Here is a 21,750-nt window from a genome sequence, read left to right on the forward strand (position 1 = left end):
GTGGTGCGATGAGGAGCAGCATGCGTAAGCGGGCAATCGTTCAGGGTTGTGCGATGGCGAGCAGCATGCGCAGGTGAATGATCGCGTGAAAGGGTGCGATGGTGATCAGCATCCGCAAGAGGGCGATCGTTCAGGGTTGTGCGATGAGGAGCAGCATGCGTAAGCGGGCAATCGTTCAGGGTTGTGCGATGGCGAGCAGCATGCGCAGGTGAATGATCGCGTGAAAGGGTGCGATGGTGATCAGCATCCGCAAGAGGGCGATCGTTCAGGGTTGTGCGATGAGGAGCAGCATGCGTAAGCGGGCAATCGTTCAGGGTTGTGCGATGGCGAGCAGCATGCGATGGCGATCAGCATCCGCAGTTGAGGGTCGCGCGATGGCGATCAAGCATCCGCAGTTGAGGGTCGCGCGATGGCGATCAGCATCCGCAGTTTGAGGGTCGCGCGATGGCGATCAGCATCCGCAGTTGAGGGTCGCGCGATGGCGATCAGCATCCGCAGTTGAGGGTCGCGCGATGGCGATCAGCATCCGCAGTTGAGGGTCGCGCGATGGCGATCAGCATCCGCAGTTGAGGGTCGCGCGATGGCGATCAGCATCCGCAGTTGAGGGTCGCGCGATGGCGATCAGCATCCGCAGTTGAGGGTCGCGCGATGGCGATCAGCATCCGCAGTTGAGGGTCGCGCGATGGCGATCAGCATCTGCAGTTGAGGGTCGCGCGATGGCGATCAGCATCCGCAGTTGAGCTAGTAGCTGGCGAACCATGTTCCTCCAGAAGTGTTGGAGAACGTTGGCGTGCCAGCTGTAACACACGTGGGCGATCCGGAGATCGCTGGCGAGCTGATGATCGCTGACGAGCTGACGATCGCTGGCGAGCTGATGATCGCTGACGAGCTGATGATCGCTGCCGAGCAGAAGGCTACGCGTGGAAGCCTGCGCAAAGAAGAGTCCTTGACCCCGACCTGAACCGAAGTTCTAGATCGCGAGGGCGAACGTGGGCGCACAGGGCACGTAACAGGAACCGCAGGGAAGATCATCTTGAAAGCGCTGACGAACAGGAGAGCGCTGACGAACAGAAGGGCGCGCAGGGAAACCCTGACACGCAAGGGAAGAACCCCCGTGGGGGCAACCCTTTGCCCCGAAGGGATCGTTGTCCGCCGGGAGACTGATGTCCGTCGGAAGACCGCTGTCCGTCGGGAAGACCGTTGTCCGTCGGGAAGACCGTTGCCCGTCGGAAGACGGGATTAGGCTGCTGTCCATCTGCACCAAGACGGAAGATCGAGAAAAAGAAGTTGTAGGCTGCAAACGGAGATTCAAAAAGGCGCCTCAAGCACCCTTATAGGGAGATGAGAGGCCCTTACGACGAGGCGGACGGAGGGCCTTACGGCGAGGGAGGCCAACAGCAACAGCAACAGAAGAAACCTCCGAAGAGGAGTCTCTATGAGTGTACTCTCTCGCGAACGAAAGAGAAACACTTCGTGGAAGAGACTGGTCAGCCAGTGACCTAAAAGGGGCAATCCTCCGAAGAGGAGCTCCTGCAGTTGCCAAGCCCCTTGAGCGAAACTGCAGGTGCGACCGCTCAGCACCAAGAGCATAGTCGCACGAAAAAAAGGCAAGAGAAGAACCCCCCAAAAGAGGAAAAGCTCAAGCCTGGACAGGAAAAAACTTCCCTCGGAAGGAAAGTTATCCGCCCAAGGAGGCAAGCCTCCTGACTGTTCTAAAATGAACTGGAGAGCTGTCCGTCGACACGGGAGTACTACCAGTAGAAGGAGACACGCCCCTGACGACAATACAAGGGGGGAGGCAGCAACAGCCGAATCCCCAGGACTCAACCAGACAGCTCACACCGTTGCTATATTACAGAAACGAACTAGATCGGTAACTGTAAAAAAATAAAACAAATAATATTAGTACACATTCATTCCCCCGGGAAGGCTCCGAAGAGGAATCCCGAGGAAAAGGAACAAGAATTACACAACAGGCACGTGCCCTCACAACCACTTACACTCGCGGAAGGAGAGCTGTAACCAAAACAGAATTATAACAATTATAATTATGTAACTATGTAATTATGTAATTTAAAAATGAATGAACACTAAAGAAAAAAACGAAAACCCCGAAAGGAATCGTTCTACAAGCTGAAAAATTAACAACTACAATTAGATTCATAAACTAATTGAGACAAAATGTACGGCGTAGCAACCCCACCCACACGGGAAGGAAGCTACAAGGGCGTAGTAAAACATAGTAAAAGGGTGAACGACCTCAAGAGAGAGAGAGAGAGAGAAAGACCGAAGTCAAACTCGATCGCAACCCATAAAATTAGGCCGTGGTGGCCTAACTGCCGAGGCCTCCACGTAGATATCGTACACTACACACACACATCTGAAAAGGAAACTTACTTATTTCTATACTCAAATATATATACAAACATGAAAACATGTTTACATATATATTGAGTAAAAGAAAAGTAAGCGATTAAGTAAAGACAAAACAGACAAAGGCTGCCAAGCGAGGACCAAGACAGAGACGTCTGTCACAGTCCGAGCCAAAAGTGAAAGTGAGTATTCACCTGTGTGTGAGGGGGAGGAGGGGTAGCTAGCTACCACTCCCCTACCCCCCCGCTAACTAGCGCGGGGGTAATACACCCTCGTTAAATTCTAATGGCTCGCCATTTCAGCTACGCTAAAAGTAATAACCCTTTGTAAATAGCGTGGTTTGTATTTCGGTTACGGAACAAATGTTATTTTGATAATAAAATAAATTTTTGAATATACTTACCCGGTGATTATAATAGCTGCAACTCTGTTGCTCGACAGACAACTCTAAGTTAAAACTCGCCAGCGATCGCTACACAGGTTGCGGGTGTGCCCAACAGCGCCATCTGTCGTCCAGATACCCAGTACTCAATGTAAACAAAGAACTCAATTTTCTCCTCGTTCCACTGCGTCTCTATTGGGGAGGAAGGGAGGGTCCTTTAATTTATAATCACCGGGTAAGTATATTCAAAAATTTATTTTATTATCAAAATAACATTTTTCAATATTTAACTTAGCCGGTGATTACAGTATAATAGCTGATTCACACCCAGGGGGGTGGGTAGAGACCAGCAAAATATGTTTACATTATTATGAGCTAAGAGTTTTTATTTCATTTTAGAAGTTATCAAAATAACAAAAACAAAATAAATAGGTACCTGGTAAGGAAGTCGACTTGAACAATTACTCTGCCTTTTTAAGTACGTCTTCCTTACGGAGCCTCGCGATCCTCTTAGGATGCTGATCGACCCCTAGGATCTGAAGTATCAAGGGTTGCAACCCATACCACAGGACCTCATCAAAACCTCTAATCTAGGCGCTCTCAAGAAATGATTTTGACCACCCGCCAAATCAACTAGGATGCGAAAGGCTTCTTAGCCTTCCGGACAACCCAAAAAACAACAATAAAAACATTTCAAGAGAAAGATTAAAAAGGTTATGGAATTAGGGAATTGTAGTGGTTGAGCCCTCACCCACTACTGCACTCGCTGCTACGAATGGTCCCAGTGTGTAGCAGTTCTCGTAAAGAGACTGGACATCCTTAAGATAAAAAGACGCGAACACTGACTTGCTTTTCCAATAGGTTGCGTCCATTATACTTCGCAGAGATCTATTTTGTTTAAAGGCCACGGAAGTTGCGACAGCTCTAACTTCATGTGTCCTTACCTTCAGCAAAGCTTGGTCTTCCTCACTCAGATGGGAATGAGCTTCTCGTATTAACAGTCTGATAAAATAGGATAAAGCATTCTTTGACATAGGCAAAGATGGTTTCTTAACTGAACACCATAAAGCTTCAGACAGGCCTCGTAAAGGTTTAGTTCGTTTTAAATAGAACTTAAGAGCTCTCACAGGGCATAAGACTCTTTCTAGTTCATTGCCAACCATATTCGATAAGCTTGGAATATCGAACGATTTCGGCCAAGGTCGAGAAGGCAGCTCGTTTTTGGCTAGAAAACCAAGTTGTAGTGAACATGTAGCTTTTTCTGACGAAAATCCGATGTTCTTGCTGAAGGCATGAATCTCACTGACTCTTTTAGCTGTGGCTAAGCATACCAGGAAAAGAGTCTTTAAGGTGAGATCTTTCAGGGAGGCTGATTGTAGCGGCTCGAACCTGTCTGACATAAGGAATCTTAGTACCACGTCTAAATTCCAACCAGGTGTAACCAAACGACGCTCCTTCGTGGTCTCAAAAGACTTAAGGAGGTCCTGTAGATCTTTATTGTTGGAAAGATCTAAGCCTCTGTGACGGAAGACTGATGCCAACATGCTTCTGTAACCCTTGATAGTGGGAGCTGAAAGAGATCGTTCTTTCCTCAGGTATAAGAGGAAGTCAGCTATTTGAGTTACAGAGGTACTGGTCGAGGATACAGATACTGACTTGCACCAGTTTCGGAAGACTTCCCACTTCGATTGGTAGACTCTAAGGGTGGATGTTCTCCTTGCTCTAGCAATCGCCCTGGCTGCCTCCTTCGAAAAGCCTCTAGCTCTCGAGAGTCTTTCGATAGTCTGAAGGCAGTCAGACGAAGAGCGTGGAGGCTTTGGTGTACCTTCTTTACGTGTGGCTGACGTAGAAGGTCCACCCTTAGAGGAAGAGTTCTGGGAACGTCTACTAGCCATCGAAGTACCTCGGTGAACCATTCTCTCGCGGGCCAGAGGGGAGCAACTAGCGTCAACCTTGTCCCTTCGTGAGAGGCGAACTTCTGCAGTACCTTGTTGACAATCTTGAACGGTGGGAATGCGTATAGATCTAGATGTGACCAATCTAGGAGAAAGGCATCTATATGAACTGCTGCTGGGTCCGGAATTGGTGAACAATATATTGGGAGCCTCTTGGTCATCGAGGTTGCAAAGAGATCTATGGTTGGCTGGCCCCAAGTGGCCCAAAGTCTCTTGCATACATCCTTGTGGAGGGTCCATTCTGTTGGAATGACTTGTCCCTTCCGACTGAGACAATCTGCCATGACATTCAAGTTGCCTTGGATGAACCTCGTTACTAGCGATATGTTTAGACCTTTTGACCAGGTGAGCAGGTTCCTTGCGATCTCGTACAATGTCAGTGAGTGGGTACCTCCTTGTTTGGAGATGTACGCCAAGGCCGTGGTGATGTCCGAGTTAACTTCCACCACTTTGCCTCGAAGGAGAGACTTGAAGCTTTTCAAGGCCAGATGTACTGCCAACAGCTCCTTGCAGTTGATATGCATGCTCCTCTGACTCGAGTTCCACAGTCCTGAGCATTCCAGACCGTCTAGTGTCGCGCCCCAGCCCACGTCCGATGCGTCCGAGAAGAGAACGTGGTTGGGAGTCTGAACAGCCAGGGGAAGACCCTCTCTTAGGTTGATATTGTCCTTCCACCAAGTCAGACAAGACTTTATCTTTTCGGAAACCGGGATCGAGACCGCTTCTAGCGTCTAGTTCTTTTTCCAGTGAAATGCTAGATGGTATTGAAGAGGACGGAGGTGTAGTCTTCCTAGTGACACAAATTGTTCCACGGATGACAGCGTCCCTACCAGACTCATCCACAGCCTGACTGAGCAGCGTTCCTTCTTCAGCATCTTCTGGATGGATAGCAGGGCTTGATCTATTCTGGGGGCTGATCGTCTTGTTGTTCAGCAACGTCCTCATCAGAGGGTTCCTCATCCGAAAACTGATGAGGAAATGGCAACGGAGTGGGCAACGTCTGGCTCGCTGAGTCCGGTCGCACTGGTGGATGCGTGACGGAGCCGGACGCAATATCATGGAACTGCTGCACAGTCTGTGAACTGTCAACAACCATGGGTGCGCGAGGAAGCACAGCGTCAACCCGAGAATGTCTAGACCGTCTGGGTTGTGCAGTCAACACCCTACCGGGTTGCTGAGGTTGACGCACTGCGTCAAAACAAGTCACCTCTGCTGGTTGTTGAATGTCCTGAACGTCAACAACCACCTCCGAGCGTCGCTTAACGTCAACGTGCGGCTGGCAACCCACACTGGGTCGCATCGGTGGAGGAACCACCTCAACTGGCAGACGCGAGTAGGTTACCTCAGCGTCAACAGGGCGCACAACCGACCGGTTGGAAGGTTGTTGGCCAGAAGGTTCAGTAGCAACCTTCTCCGCATTAAAGTCCTCTATCAAGGACGCAAGCTTGGACTGCATGTCTTGCAGCAAAGCCCATTTAGGGTCTACGGGAGCAGGTGTGGCAACAGACGGGGTTAGCGACTGAGGCGGTACCGTTTACCATCCCTGAAAGCCTTGTTATGCGTGACATAATTGTACAGCAAAACTTCAAAGGCTCGAAAACAGCTGTGCAGTTGACCTGTAAACAACTTGGAGCGTCTCCTGGCCAGGCGCCAGGGAGAGTCTACGAGAATTGAGAAGTCTATCTGGGCAAAGGCATGAACTCCCAAGCCGAGAACTTCTCTCGTGTCATATCAGACTCTCGCTCTATAAATCAGTTTAAAAGAAGGGAAAGCAAAGGCTGTATCCCCCAAACTCCTCCTGGTGAAAAACCAGTCGCCTAGCCAACGTAAAGCTCTCTACGAGAGCGAGAGAGCACTAGCTTAAAAACAACGGCTTCGAAGTAGCTAGGCCTAGTGTAAGCTCTGACGTTTAGGCGAACGAGGAGCAGCAGTTACAAAAAGATCCGGACAAAGATCCTTAAAAAAATCATCATGATTTAATTAAAGTCCATAGGAGGCTAAGCAGCTTTAGGCTCCTCTCCATCTGACAGAGTCCTCAAGGGAATATCAGTAGGAGGGGGAACAGCAACTTCCTCATCTACAGGAACTTTGTCCGATAAAAGCTGAGTCTCAAGCAAGGGAGAGACCTACCGTGGTGGCAATGCTTTACAAGCAGAGTCCACACTCACTGGTGCATTAGTAGCGGACCAGAACGCAACGTCATGTAACTGCTTGACAGTCTGTGAACTGTCAACAACTGAACTGTCAACCACAACAGGTGCGTGAGGACGCACAGCGTCCACTCGAGACTGCTTTGACTGCCTAGACTGAGCAGTCAAAACAACTCTAGAATGCGGAGGTTGACGCACAGCGTCAAAACAAGTCAACTCCGATTGTTAGTGAACGTCTATGGGAGCATCAGCAAGTGGCCTAACGTCCAAATGCGGCTGAAAAACCACACGAGACCGCATCGAGTGTGGTTCTAAACAACCTGACTGACGTGACTAAGCTACGCCAACGTCAACAGTAAGCACAAAGGCACGTTAGGTTGGCTGAAAGCCAGGATATCGATGAGATAAACGGCTAGACTCAACGGACTAATCGGCAGAATAGTCTTCCATAAGGGAGGCAAGCATATACTGCATGTCTTGCCATACAACCCATTAAGGATCAACGGAAATGGTTGTGGTAAGAGACGAGGGTAACGTCTGTGACCGCAACACTTTGCCAACAAAAAAAGACTCTCGGAGTCTGTGTTACGCTTTTGTTAGGCGGCAAGCAGTTATCCGATGACTGCATAGGGTCAGAGCTGTCCTAATGGTTGTAACCAGGACGCTGGACCTGTCCTGAAAGGACTGACTTTCGCTTAAGGGCTTCGAAACCTTGTGACAGGTTTCTTATGCGAAAAGCCTTCGGATGACGAGGAGAAACAACGTCTCTCTCGTCTTATGGTAGGGGAGATCTTGGTAAGATACACCCGATACCATAGAGGGAAAACGTCTGTTCGTTGGTCAAGGCCTCTCGAACCCATAAGTCGTTTGACATTACTTCTCCCCTGGGCTTGGGAGCATGTAAGAGGTCCCGGACTAGGTGAACGACAGGCACGAACAGACGAACCCTCGGACGCAACACTGTAACACTTTGCGCATATCACTTTATCACTTCGATTTTCTGTTTTGCACTTATTTCACTGAAATCGAAACTTTTACTGATTTCTACCTGAAACACGCAATTCTACCCTTCATTAAAAGGTAGTAATTGCGAAATCAGTCGTATAATGCAAGCTCATTAATACCAGCAAAAAACAGAAAACATATTTTAAGATAAAAAAAAAAATCAGTGGCTGGGAAAGAGACTAAACACTAGTTCATATAACTACGTTTTCAATCTCTCACCGCACATAGCCTGGGGACGAGAATAAAAAACTAAAACGTTTTATCCTTCCTCCCCGTACAGCGACTAGGGACGAGAGTAACTCGAGAGCAACGTTACCCGCTTGAACGGAACGTTTTCTCTCCTCTCTCTCCCTCCGTCTCTATCTCTCTCTCTCTTTCTCTCTTGATTTCGCACCTAAGAGAAGAGCCCAATTATATTTCGTCAAAAAAACATGTTATTTGACTAAAGGAAAAAACTGAAAGGTTTTTCAAATAAAAAGTTCCTTTAAAATAGAATTTAAAACATTTAAGCTAAGAAAGAATGAACAAAACGTCAGAATCGATTTACTCTTACTGCAAAGTGAAACCGTGATACACTCTCTCTCTATCGTAACGATAGAGCGCATGTTGAACGTCCTGAACGTCAACAACTGCGTAGCATAAAAGAAACTAAACGTTAGTTCATCTTTGAAAACAGTACGAAGACTATCAAAGAAATTCTTTCATAAAATATTACATTTAAAAAGTTTTAAATCCTTAGCTCTTTAAAAGCTAATTACGATATAAAGGGCTCAACGTTGATTAACTTCGGTTTCCAAGTTAGGACCGCCTACTCTCAGGAAAGGTCTATATAAACAAAACATTAAAATGTTATTTTGATAATAAAATAAATTTTTGAATATACTTACCCGGTGATTATATAAGCTGCAGCTCTGCTGCTCGACAGAAAACTCTACGGAAAAAATCCGCCAGCAATCGCTATGCAGGTAGGGGGTGTACTTCAACAGCGCCATCTGTCGTGCAGGTACTCAGTACTCATTGTAAACAAAGAACTCAATTTTCTCCTCGGTCCACTGCGTCTCTATTGGGGAGGAAGGGAGGGTCCTTTAATATATAATCACCGGGTAAGTATATTCAAAAATTTATTTTATTATCAAAATAACATTTTTCAATATTTAACTTAGCCGGTGATTATATAAGCTGATTCACACCCAGGGGGGTGGGTAGAGACCAGCAATAAATGTTTACATTATTATGAGCTAAGGATTTTTTATTTCATTTTAGAAGTTATCAAAATAACAAAAATAAAATAAATAAGTACCTGGTAAGGAAGTCGACTTGAACAATTACTCTGCCTTTTTAAGTACGTCTTCCTTACGGAGCCTCGCGATCCTCTTAGGATGCTGAGCGACCCCTAGGATCTGAAGTATGAAGGGTTGCAACCCATACCACAGGACCTCATCAAAACCTCTAATCTAGGCGCTTCTCAAGAAAAGAATTTGACCACCCGCCAAATCAACCAGGATGCGAAAGGCTTCTTAGCCTTCCGGACAACCCTAAAACAACAATAAAAACATTTCAAGAGAAAGATTAAAAAGGTTATGGAATTAGGGGATTGTAGTGGTTGACACCTCACCCACTACTGCACTCGCTGCTACGAATGGTCCCAGGGTGTAGCAGTTCTCGTAAAGAGACTGGACATCTTTAAGATAAAAAGACGCGAACACTGACTTGCTTCTCCAATAGGTTGCGTCCATTATACTTCGCAGAGATCTATTTTGTTTAAAGGCCACTGAAGTTGCGACAGCTCTAACTTCATGTGTCCTTACCTTCAGCAAAGCTTGGTCTTCCTCACTCAGATGGGAATGAGCCTCTCGTATTAACAGTCTGATAAAATAGGATAAAGCATTCTTTGACATAGGCAAAGATGGTTTCTTAACTGAACACCATAAAGCTTCTGACTGTCCTCGTAAAGGTTTAGTTCGTCTTAAATAGAACTTAAGAGCTCTCACAGGGCATAAGACTCTTTCTAGTTCATTTCCAACCATATTCGATAGGCTTGGAATATCGAACGATTTCGGCCAAGGACGAGAGGGTAGCTCGTTTTTGGCTAGAAAACCAAGTTGTAGAGAACATGTAGCCGTTTCAGATGAAAATCCGATGTTCCTGCTGAAGGCGTGAATCTCACTGACTCTTTTAGCTGTGGCTAAGCAAACCAGGAAAAGAGTCTTTAAAGTGAGATCTTTAAAGGAGGCTGATTGTAGCGGCTCGAACCTTTCTGACATGAGGAATCTTAGTACCACGTCTAAATTCCAACCAGGTGTAGCCAAACGACGCTCCTTCGTGGTCTCAAAAGACTTAAGGAGGTCCTGTAGATCTTTGTTGTTGGAAAGATCTAAGCCTCTGTGACGGAAGACTGATGTCAACATGCTTCTGTAACCCTTGATAGTGGGAGCTGAAAGAGATCGTTCTTTCCTCAGGTATAAAAGGAAGTCAGCTATTTGAGTTACAGAGGTACTGGTCGAGGATACAGATACTGACTTGCACCAGTTTCGGAAGACTTCCCACTTCGATTGGTAGACTCTAAGGGTGGATGTCCTCCTTGCTCTAGCAATCGCCCTGGCTGCCTCCTTCGAAAAGCCTCTAGCTCTCGAGAGTCTTTCGATAGTCTGAAGGCAGTCAGACGAAGAGCGTGGAGGCCTTGGTGTACCTTCTTTACGTGTGGCTGACGTAGAGGGTCCACCCTTAGAGGAAGAGTTCTGGGAACGTCCACTAGCCATCGAAGTACCTCGGTGAACCATTCTCTCGCGGGCCAGAGGGGAGCAACTAGCGTCAACCTTGTCCCTTCGTGAGAGGCGAACTTCTGCAGTACCTTGTTGACAATCTTGAACGGGGGAATGCATATAGGTCTAGATGTGACCAATCTAGGAGAAAAGCATCTATATGAACTGCTGCTGGGTCCGGGATTGGTGAGCAATATATTGGGAGCCTCTTGGTCATCGAGGTTGCGAAGAGATCTATGGTAGGCTGGCCCCATGTGGCCCAAAGTCTCTTGCACACATCCTTGTGTAGGGTCCATTCTGTTGGAATGATTTGTCCCTTCCGACTGAGGCAATCTGCCATGACATTCAAGTTGCCTTGGATGAACCTCGTTACTAGTGAAATGTTTAGATCTTTTGACCAGGTGAGGAGGTCCCTTGCGATCTCGTACAACGTCATAGAGTGGGTCCCTCCTTGCTTGGAGATGTACGCCAAAGCCGTGGTGTTGTCCGAGTTCACCTCCACCACTTTGCCTTGAAGGAGAGACTTGAAGCTTTTCAAGGCCAGATGAACTGCCAGTAGCTCCTTGCAGTTGATATGCATTGTCCTTTGACTCGAGTTCCAAGTTCCCGAGCATTCCCGACCGTCTAATGTCGCGCCCCAGCCCGTGTCCGATGCGTCCGAGAAGAGAACGTGGTTGGGAGTCTGAACAGCCAGGGGCAGACCCTCTCTGAGGCTGATACTGTCCTTCCACCAAGTCAGGGAAGACTTCATCTTCTCGGAAATGGGGATCGAGACCGCTTCTAGCGTCTTGTCCTTTTTCCAGTAAACAGCTTGGTGATATTGAAGAGGACGGAGGTGTAGTCTTCCTAACGATATGAACTGTTCCAGGGATGATAGTGTCCCTATCAGACTCATCCACTGCCTGACTGAACATCGTTCCTTCTTCAGCATGTTCTGGATGCATAACTGGGCTTGACTTGTTCTGGGGGCCGACGGAAAAGCCCGAAAAGCTAGACTGTGAATCTCCATCCCTAAATACACAATAGTTTGGGATGGGACCACTTGAGACTTTTCCATATTGACCAGGAGACCCAATTCCTTGGTCAGATCTAGAGTCCACTTTAGATCCTTCAGACAGCGACGACTGGAAGAAGCTCTTAGAAGCCAGTCGTCCAAATAGAGGGAGGCTCTGATGTCCGCTAAATGAAGGAATTTGGCTACATTCCTCATCAGCCTCGTAAACACAAGAGGAGCTGTGCTTATCGGGAGCAACCACTACAGGGGAAGGAATAGGTTGTGGGGCATGAGGAGAGGAAAAATCAACAGAACGAGATGAACTTCTCCTGACTCTATCTCTCTCTAGCCTACGTGTATATTTTTGGAATTCGATAAAATCAAATTCCGAAAGCCCAACGCATTCCTCACATCGATCTTCCAATTGACAGGTTTTATCCTGACAATTGGAACAAACGGTGTGAGGATCGATAGAGGCCTTCGGAAGACGCCTTGAACAGTCCCTAGCATTACACTTCCTGAATTTTGGGACTTGAGAAGGGTCAGCCATTTTGAATTGGTCAAAGGGGAATTCAAAAACTATCCAAAGTCATCAACAAATAATCCGATATCAAAAAAAGAATGCAAGGATTTATTGAAGAGAAAGCCTGCACAGCGAAAGCTCAAAACTAGAATAGTGTACTTCACCAAATAGTTGTGAAAACAAATCCAGTTAGCAACAGCGAATTAGTAGGTCTTGCCGGTAGCACGACAGAGAGAAAATTGAGTTCTTTGTTTACAATGAGTACTGAGTACCTGCACGACAGATGGCGCTGTTGAAGTACACCCCCTACCTGCATAGCGATCGCTGGCGGATTTTTTCCGTAGAGTTTTCTGTCAAGCAGCAGAGCTGCAGCTTATATAATCACCGGCTAAGTTAAATATTGAAAAATTATTTTTATATGTTTATAATAAATGGAAAGTTAATCGAAGAGGCCTAATAAAGGCGGAGAGATATAAAATATATAGAGGAAAATCTATAACGTGATATAATTACTAAAAGCCTAAACACACTTCCGTCTAAGGGAAGGGTCGGCCATTTAAAAGTGAAAGAAAGTCCATACTCTCTTTGTCACCATAATTAAATCTATCCAAAACGAGTTCAAGATTTAAGATGAAGATAAAACACCTGCATAGCGAAAGCTCAAAACTAGAATAAAGTACTTCACCAATTAGTTGTGAAAAAACTCCAGTTTAGCAACAGCGAGTAAGTACGTCTTGTCGATAGCTCGACAGAGAGAAAATTGAGTTCTTTGTTTACATTGAGTACTGGGTATCTGGACGACAGATGGCGCTGTTGGGCACACCCGCAACCTGTGTAGCGATCGCTGGGGAGTTTTACCTTAGAGTTGTCTGTCGAGCAACAGAGTTGCAGCTATTATAATCACCGGCTAAGTTAAATATTGAAAAACAAAGAGACAAAGTAAAAAACAATCTAAAATACAAAACAACCTCTCATAATGAAGTATGACTTGTCGTTAATTACAAAGTTTTGCGGACTAACGAATGAGAAAAAAGACAGAGAAAGTAAACTATCAACATAATACATTTTTGCTAAGCCAGCTTACTCAAGCTATGTTTAAAAGTTTGCGATGGACGAAAGGCAAAACTACAGAATATGAATAGCTGCAAGAAATTACTCACTTAAGTGATAAGCACAGTACAATTTATTACTCTCTGGCTCAGGATAAAACCTGGCACCCTAGGTTTGGTCAAGTTTAGCTCGAGCGCGGATGTACTTGCTGGATGCTCTTGCATATGGAAATTTACCTTTCTTGATGGTATCGAGGATTAAATTCTTATAAGACTTTATAAATTGTCAGCTGAAACTGAACAAATTAAATTAAAGCGTTTCTAAATTAGTAGACTTTACACAACAATATTCTGTGTATTTTTGTAATTTAGAATTAATTGCTGACTGTGTCTATTGCATTGTAGTCACAAATACTTTTTTCTATAAATAGTAATCACTCATATTGTATTGTAGTGAGAGTAACAGGATAATTTTAACTTCAAAAGATAATGGACTAATGTCAATTTTATTCATGAATAATATTATTAAGATGAGAACAAAGCCTGTAGTAATTTGTTGTAGCCATTGACAAAGGAGAGCAAATCAAATATCTAATTCATGATTCTAAAGTGTGTGACCAGTTCTTCTAGGAGAAGGACACTCCAAAATCAAACCTTTGTTGTCTAGTCTTGGGTAGTGCCATAGCCTCTGTACCATGATCTTCCACTCTCTAGGGTTAGAGTTTTCTAGATCAAGGGTACACTCGAGCACACTATTCTATCTTATTTCTCTTCCTCTTGTTTTGTTAAAGTTTTTATAGTTTATATAGGAAATATTCTTTTCAATGTTGTTACAATTCTTAAAATATTTTATTTTTCCTAGTTTCCATTCCTCACTGGGCTATTTTCCCTGTTGGGGCCCCTGGGCTTATAGCATCATGCTATTCCAACTAGGGTTGTAGCTTAGCAAATAATAATAATAATAATAATAATCTGACGAATGAAATAAAATAACACAAAACTTAATTCGTAGATGTTTGTGAAAATACGAGAGAGTCATGCATCCGCGATTGGTTAAAAGAAATGGAACTTGATAAAGAAACAACTGAACAGTAGATAAATGTAATCAAGAAAAATATGGCCAATGAGGTTTCTCTTTCGCGACTTATGCAAATTATCTGCCAGGCAGGTCATGTGTCAGAGCCATCAAATTGGTAAGCTTTAGGATAGCCTAGGTAGAATTGAATAAGAAACCAATGATTCTTCTAGAGAAGACCAGTGTTACTGGTGTTCGTTTATGTTTTATAAGGTTACGACGACGTCAAGACAACTAACATGCGAATAAGTTAAACGGGACAAATCGCATAACACAAGAGAAACAAACACATGTATACGACCTAGACTATGGTTACCAATCTAAACTAACCTAAGATCTCTCGGCTTTAAAAACCGGGCGGCTATATCCTCCCTATGACCCGATTCCAGGTAAAGTTACAGTAGTAACCAATCAACAGTATCATTTTACTGTATTACAGGGCAATGACAAACGCAACTGCCATATTTTCCGAGCTACAAAAATATATTGACTAATATTGTTCTCTTATGAACCATCGCCTAACCCAAACTAGTAAGTTACGTACTGTAAACAAAAACCATGTACTTCATATTTCAGTTCAGTTGAGGTCCACTAAGTAATGTCCTTATCTAATCAATATTAACCTTCTGAGCGTAAAAGACGTAAAATATAATTACATAACCTCGGCAATTTCTAATTTTGGAATGGATTTTAACATAACCTGGTAAACATACAACATAGGTTTTGACAGATGGTAAAGTGGTAGAGTACCTTATAACTTTATAGAACCTACTTAAAATGTGAAAACAGGTGACTTTTTAGCCTTAGAGATTCATTCCACTTGAATTTCTCAATACACTGTTTAGAAATACTGATAGCAAGGCGAAGATTTGCGTAAAATAGTGCGACTGGCGATACGCAACCTAGTCGCCTCTAGAATTTCGTATTGACAGATCCCACTGTCGTTCCATTATTGTGTTGGTGACAGCTCGTGCGTATAAAAGAGCTGCGTTTTCTTTAACATGAATAGAAAATATGTAATAATTGTTGTTTAAAATAGCTTTAAACTTGAATTTAGATTACAATAAAATCATAAAATAATATTTAAAGTTTTTAGAATAAATAAAACTACAAATTTATTACAATTTAGACTATTTTTAATCCATTTTGTTATTTTCTGTCGCAAGTAGAGATTTCATCTACGTCATTGGATCCTCGCATGAAGTGATAACAAAATTACCATATTTTGTTGTCTGCTACCCTTTTTTTTTCTTTTGTGAATACGGTCCGTTCATGTTAAATAAGATTGACGTGTCTATATAATCTTTTGTTATTGGAGATATCATTATTTCGAAAAACGTCTAATGTTCTTATTTTGCTTCAAATATGAATTTGTCTGCGATCTACGATTAAATATCGCTGTAAGTTAAAAGAGAACGTCGGGATGGGCCAAGTTTCTCGGTATTGGTCCTTTTAAAATAATACATTCTGAGTAGGCTTACTTTCTCTGTGGAGAGTCAAGTTTGAAATGCTGCACACACACACACACACACACACACACATATATATATATATATATATATATATATATATATATATATATATATATATATATATATATATATATATATATATATATATATATATATATATATCCAAATAAGCCATATATATTTTGATATATTAATGTCTGGATTCTCTTAACGACCTCGGGATCAGAGCCCCAGGCGAAATCTCACAAAGACAAGAGCTTGGCTCCGGCCGGGAATCGAACCCTGGTCGGCAAGCTTATATAGACAGTGACTAACCCATTCGGCCACGAAGGAAGAATTCGGCCGAATGGGTTAGTCACTGTCTATATAAGCTTGCCGACCAGGGTTCGATTCCCGGCCGGAGCCAAGCTCTTGTCTTTGTGAGATTTCGCCTGGGGCTCTGATCCCGAGGTCGTTAAGAGAATCGAGACATTAATATATCAAAATATATATGGCTTATTTGAATATGAAAAACACGTAAAAAATGTGCAAAATTTATCATATATATATATATATATATATATATATATATATATATATATATATATATATATATATATATATATATATATATATATATATCCTGTCACGCTTCCGGAAACGTGTCTCCTACAAATTGTCCAAACTGCCATGTGGTAGTTAGGAAAGAGGGAGGGGTTACTATATATATATATATATATATATATATATATATATATATATATATATATATATATATATATATATATATATATATATTCTAGGGTACTCAACCCATCAAGAATGACGACTAGATGTTTAGACACACACATTCCATCTTTCCCACCCCCGTCCCTTCCTTAACTACCACACGGCAGTTTGGGCAATTTGTGGGAGATTATCATTCCTGAGTGGCTCTCGGTCAGTGTGACAGTGTATATATATATATATATATATATATATATATATATATATATATATATATATATATATATATATATATATATATGTCTCTCTCTCTCTCTCTCTCTCTCTCTCTCTCTCTCTCTCTCTCTCTCTCTCTCTCTCTCTCTCTCTCTCTCTCTCTCTCTCTCTCTCTCTATATATATATATATATATATATATATATATATATATATATATATGTATATATATATATATATATATATATATATATATATATGTGTGTATATATATATATATATATATATATATATACATATATGTATACATATATATATATATATATATATATATATATATATATATATATCTATATGTATATATATATATATATATATATATATATATGTGAGTGTGTGTGTATGTGTAAATATATATATATATATATATATATATATATATATATATATATATGTACATATATATATATATATATATATATATATATATATATATATATATATATATATATATATATTTAGTATTACTTGCTAAGCTACAACCCTAGTTGGAAAAGCAGGATGCTATAAACCCAAGGGCTTCAGCAAGGAAAATACCCCAGTAAGGAAAGGAAATAAGGAAAAACTACAAGGGAAGTCTAAGAACAATGATAACATTAAAATAAATCTTTCATATGTAAAATATAAAACCTTGAATACAACAAGCTGATAAAATCTTCAAAATAACGAGAGGAATAGAGACAAGATAAAATAGTGTGCCCGAGTGTACCCTCAAGCAAGAGATCTCTAACCCAAGACAGTGGAATACCACGTTACAGAGGCTATGACACTACCCAAGACAAGAGAACAATGATTTGATTTTGGAGTGTCCTTCTCCCAGAAGATCTTTTTGCCATAGCTAAAGAGTCTCTTCTACCCTTACAAAGAGGAAAGTAGCCACTGACCAATTACAGTGCAGTAGTTAACCCCTTGACCAAAGAAGAACTGTTTGTAATCTCAATGTTGTCAGATGTATGAGGACAGAGGAGAATATGTAAAGAATAAGCCAGACTATTCTGTGTATGTGTAGGCAAAGGGAAAATGAGTCGTAACTAAAGAGAATGATCCAATGTATTACTGTCTGGCCAGTCAAAGGACCCAACAACTCCCTAGCGGTAATATCTCAATGAATGGCTGGTACACTAGCCAACCTTCTACCTACCTACCTATATATATATATATATATATATATATATATATATATATATATATATATATATATATATATATATATATATATATATGTGTGTGTGTGTGTGTGTGTGTGTGTGTGCGTGTGTGTGTGTGTGTGTGTTTCCAGACACTTAAAAAACTTTCCTTAAGGACTGACTACAGTGGGCCAGAGGCAACAGTTCAGTAGAGGGTCCTCACCTTGGACCTGCCAGGGACCCAGGTTGGAGCCCAGTGCTCAGCTGAAAGTCCTTCTCTGGACTTAACAGAACCAAGGGAGGTGCCCAGAGCCTAAATATTTAATCGAGGAACCATCCCCCTTGTATCCAGGAGAGTTTTCTTACTTGGCTAAGGGGCTCTTCTCCAAGCTTCCCAGGAAATCTCAAGCATGGTTCAGTCAGCAAAGAGGCCATTCTTGGCTATTCAGTGCAGCCTATCCTGTCAAGTGGGTGAGCAATTAAGATAAGTGGAATTTTCCTGCCAAGTGGGGACATTTGGTAGTACAAGAAGGTCCTCTTCCAGAGCTTCAGGGACCAAAACATGGCTAAGAATCTACATGGCTTCTTAGGGTATTCCAGAACCATTGATTTGTGTGTGAAGTCTTCTTAATGGGCTTAATTTGGGAATCCAGTGACTCTAGGAAACCCTCCTCCAGGACTTTCATTGGTGCAGCCACAGGAGTTGTGAGTAGGATAAAAGTATCGACACAAAAATGATCCAGTGCTCTAAAGGAACCAAAGCTCAGCCAAGAGATTTTCCTCCAGAGCTTCACAAGGTCTGGACACTGTATATCATAGTGCCCTTCATAAACTGCTTTCCCATCGTAGTAAATGTTTATCTGGTAGCCTTCATTATGATGCTCATGGGTTGTAATTTATTTGATAGGCATCACTCTAAGCCTCAATATTTTAGCTGAGAGGCAGGCCTCTGAGGCTCACCTGAGAGGCCTATAGGAGCCAGATGATTAACTGTAAGTCCTTCTTTCAAGGGAATCTATGTTTTATAAGTTTTGATGAGAGGCCCTCCTCTGGAATTTCTAGTAGGACCAAAGGGGCCATTGCTTGGCTAGAATGTCCCATCCCAGGGCTTTCCAAGGGAGCCCAAAGATCAGTTTAAACGAGAGACTCTCCATTTGGGCTTCCTGGCGAACCTGGTGGAGGCCAGTGACCATGGTTTGACTGGTGGGTCATTCTCTTCTGGCTTCCCGGTTTGTTAAAAGTAACCATCTTCATAGCTTTCTGGCAAGCCCAGGGGCCAAAGTTAATTCAAGAAGCCACTGTGTACACCCTCTTTGATAGATGAATGGACCCCAGTGAAACCCCTTCCAACGATAAACCTCGCTGGATGGGGATGGTTAATTCTGGCTTGCTACCTCTTCTTAAGAGACATGATAAAGGAATCCTCTTCTGAGATTTATTTATCAAAATCACTGCAATTGTGGACTCATTGTTTGACTGATGGACACTCCTTTGTGATTCCCAAGGTGTCTGGGGCTTTCTAGTGTATTCCAAAAGACGTAATCTTGCCAAGAAACCCTCCTCCTAGGCTTTATAGTTTATTCATGAGATCTTACTCCAGGGCTTCTTGGGGATCATAGGATCTAGGATCTCACTATGGGTCACTACTCCAGAGATTCTTGGGCAGTCCATAGATCACAATTCAGTGAAGACTTTCCTTCTAGAATTTACTTTAGAGCTAGGGATCACAATCTAGCTGAGGGACCTTCCTTCAAAAGCCTCCCGATTCGTCTGAGGCCCCTTCTACAGACTTCCTGAGCAAGCCCGATGGCCAAGTTTTAGATGATAAGTCCTCCTGGGCTCCCTGGGAGTATACCCAGGGCTTCATTGCAGCCAAACCCTCCTTTGACTCTCAAGGGAGACTACGGGCTGTGTCTTAGTAAGAAGCCCTTCCCCAGAGTTTGTTGTGCCCGCCCAAAGCCAGCGATTTCAAAGGATGAATGACCTTTCTTAGGGGTTTTCTGTAGGAGATAGGGTACTTTTTTGTTTGGCCAAGAGACCCTTCTCCAGTGTATCCATTAATAAATTGGGATTACAGTTCGGTTAAGGGGCATTATCTAATCTGGCTGAAAGGACCTTTTTTGAACTACTCCTTCGAGTGCAGAAAGCATTGGTTTGGATGAGAGACCTTTCTGGCAGTAGAATTTTGGTTCATTCAAAAGGTATTCTACTGATGCTTCCTTGAGCAACACAGAGGCCACATGCCTGCAGGTAGGCCTTCCTGATGGCTTTTCAGGACACCCCTGGCATATTGGTTTGCCCATAGACTGTCCTCCATAATTTCCTTTGGGAGCTCATGGGCCAAGATTCTGCCGAAATATCTCCTTCTAACTGCTTATCAGAGCAACTCAGGGTTACTGGTCGACCAAAATGTTCTCCAAGGGACCCCAAAGCCGCCCAAGGGATTGAATAGATGCAACTTAGCCAAAAAGCCCTCCTCTGGGTATCATACAATTTTCTCTATGATCAATGTTTGGTACAAAACCTCTGTTAAAGACCATTCTTCGAGGGGTCACAGTGTATCTCAAAGGCCCATTCCAAAGTTTCACAGTTTTAAAAAGAGGACCTGTGAGATTTCCCAGAAGAACTATAGGTTTAAAGGCTTAAAGGCCTCTCATAAATGGCAGAGGCAAGGGACAGTGACATTGCCCTATCAAGCAGGACAATGCCCTAGAGATTGACCATATATACATATGATCAGCGCCCAAGATCCCCTCTCCACCCAAGCTAGCCCAAAGGAGGGCCTGGCAATGGTTGCAAATGACTCAGCAGATAGACCTATAGTGTCCCACAAACACCCCATCCTTAGCTCACAAGGAGGGTGAGGTTGCAGTGACCAAAGAAACTAACGAGTTTGAGCGGGACTTGAACGCCAGGTTGGCGTTCACCAGTCAGGGACGTTACCACATCGGCCACCACAACCCTATATTGGCTTCAACAGATAGTCTTCATTTCAGTGCTTCATGGTGGATCCTTGGGCTGACATTGTACTGAAATACAAGAATATGTATTTTGGTTTTTTCTTTAAGGTCATCTGCTTGCATTTCCCATGAGAGCTAGGCGACCATAGTTTGGCCGTCCAAGGGGAGTCGTGGAGTAATGTTTTGCCAGAAAGATATATCTTCAATACTTCCCAGTGGAGGTTATGAGCAATAGTTTAGTCAAAATGACCTCCTCTGGACATATTGTGGGGCCCAGAGGCTGAGGTTTTTCCAATTGACCCTACTCCAGGAATTTCTTGGAGAACTCAGAGGGCCTAGTTTGCATGAGAATCCTTCTTCTATGGGATTTCAGGGTCACCCCTCTCCTTGGTTCCCTGGGCCACTGGAAGCTACAATTCAGTCAAAATTCTCTCATCAATGGTCTCTTGTGGAATCCTTGGGCTACTTTTAATTGGTTAACCTACGAGACCGCCAATGAGCTTATTATTTTATAGCCAATATACTGAAATTTGGCTGAGAAGCTCTCACCGAGAGATTCCTAAGGGGAGACCAGAGACCATATTCTGGCCACAAATCTCTCCTTCGGAGAATTTCCATAGATTCAGGTGTGGTCTGGCTAAAAGTATATCTGAGGCTCTCCAGAGGTAGCTCTGGTTAAGAGTCAACTAAGATGTCCTATTCTGTGGATATTCAGAGAAGATTGGCTGCAACAGTTTGGCGGAGAAGCCCTCCTCTGAGTCTGTCCATGGGAGACTGTTGTTATTGTTCAGTCTAAATTCTAGAGACTCTTCTCCAGACCTCCCTACAAAGACTGAGGATAGCAGTACTGCTAAGAGGTAGTAATCCTGACTTTACGGCAGAATTCCAGGTTAGTCATTTGGGAGCATCCTTCAGTTTCACCAAGGTAGTAGGCAAAAGTCAC

General features: G+C 43.2%; 1 protein-coding gene across 1 annotated transcript in view; it reads right to left on the reverse strand.

Annotated features, from left to right (window-relative positions):
• Positions 1–15,217, reverse strand: part of LOC137625289 (RUN domain-containing protein 1-like) — an 80,189-nt gene extending 64,972 nt beyond the window's left edge. Inside the window, exon 1 of the mRNA XM_068356098.1 lies at positions 15,041–15,217. The gene's annotated coding sequence lies outside the window, so the exon portion shown is untranslated. The remainder of the gene's footprint in view (positions 1–15,040) is intronic.
• Between the last annotated feature and the right edge of the window lie 6,533 nt (positions 15,218–21,750).

The sequence above is a fragment of the Palaemon carinicauda genome, chromosome 32 (genome assembly GCF_036898095.1).
Source record: "Palaemon carinicauda isolate YSFRI2023 chromosome 32, ASM3689809v2, whole genome shotgun sequence".
NCBI lineage: Eukaryota > Metazoa > Arthropoda > Malacostraca > Decapoda > Palaemonidae > Palaemon > Palaemon carinicauda.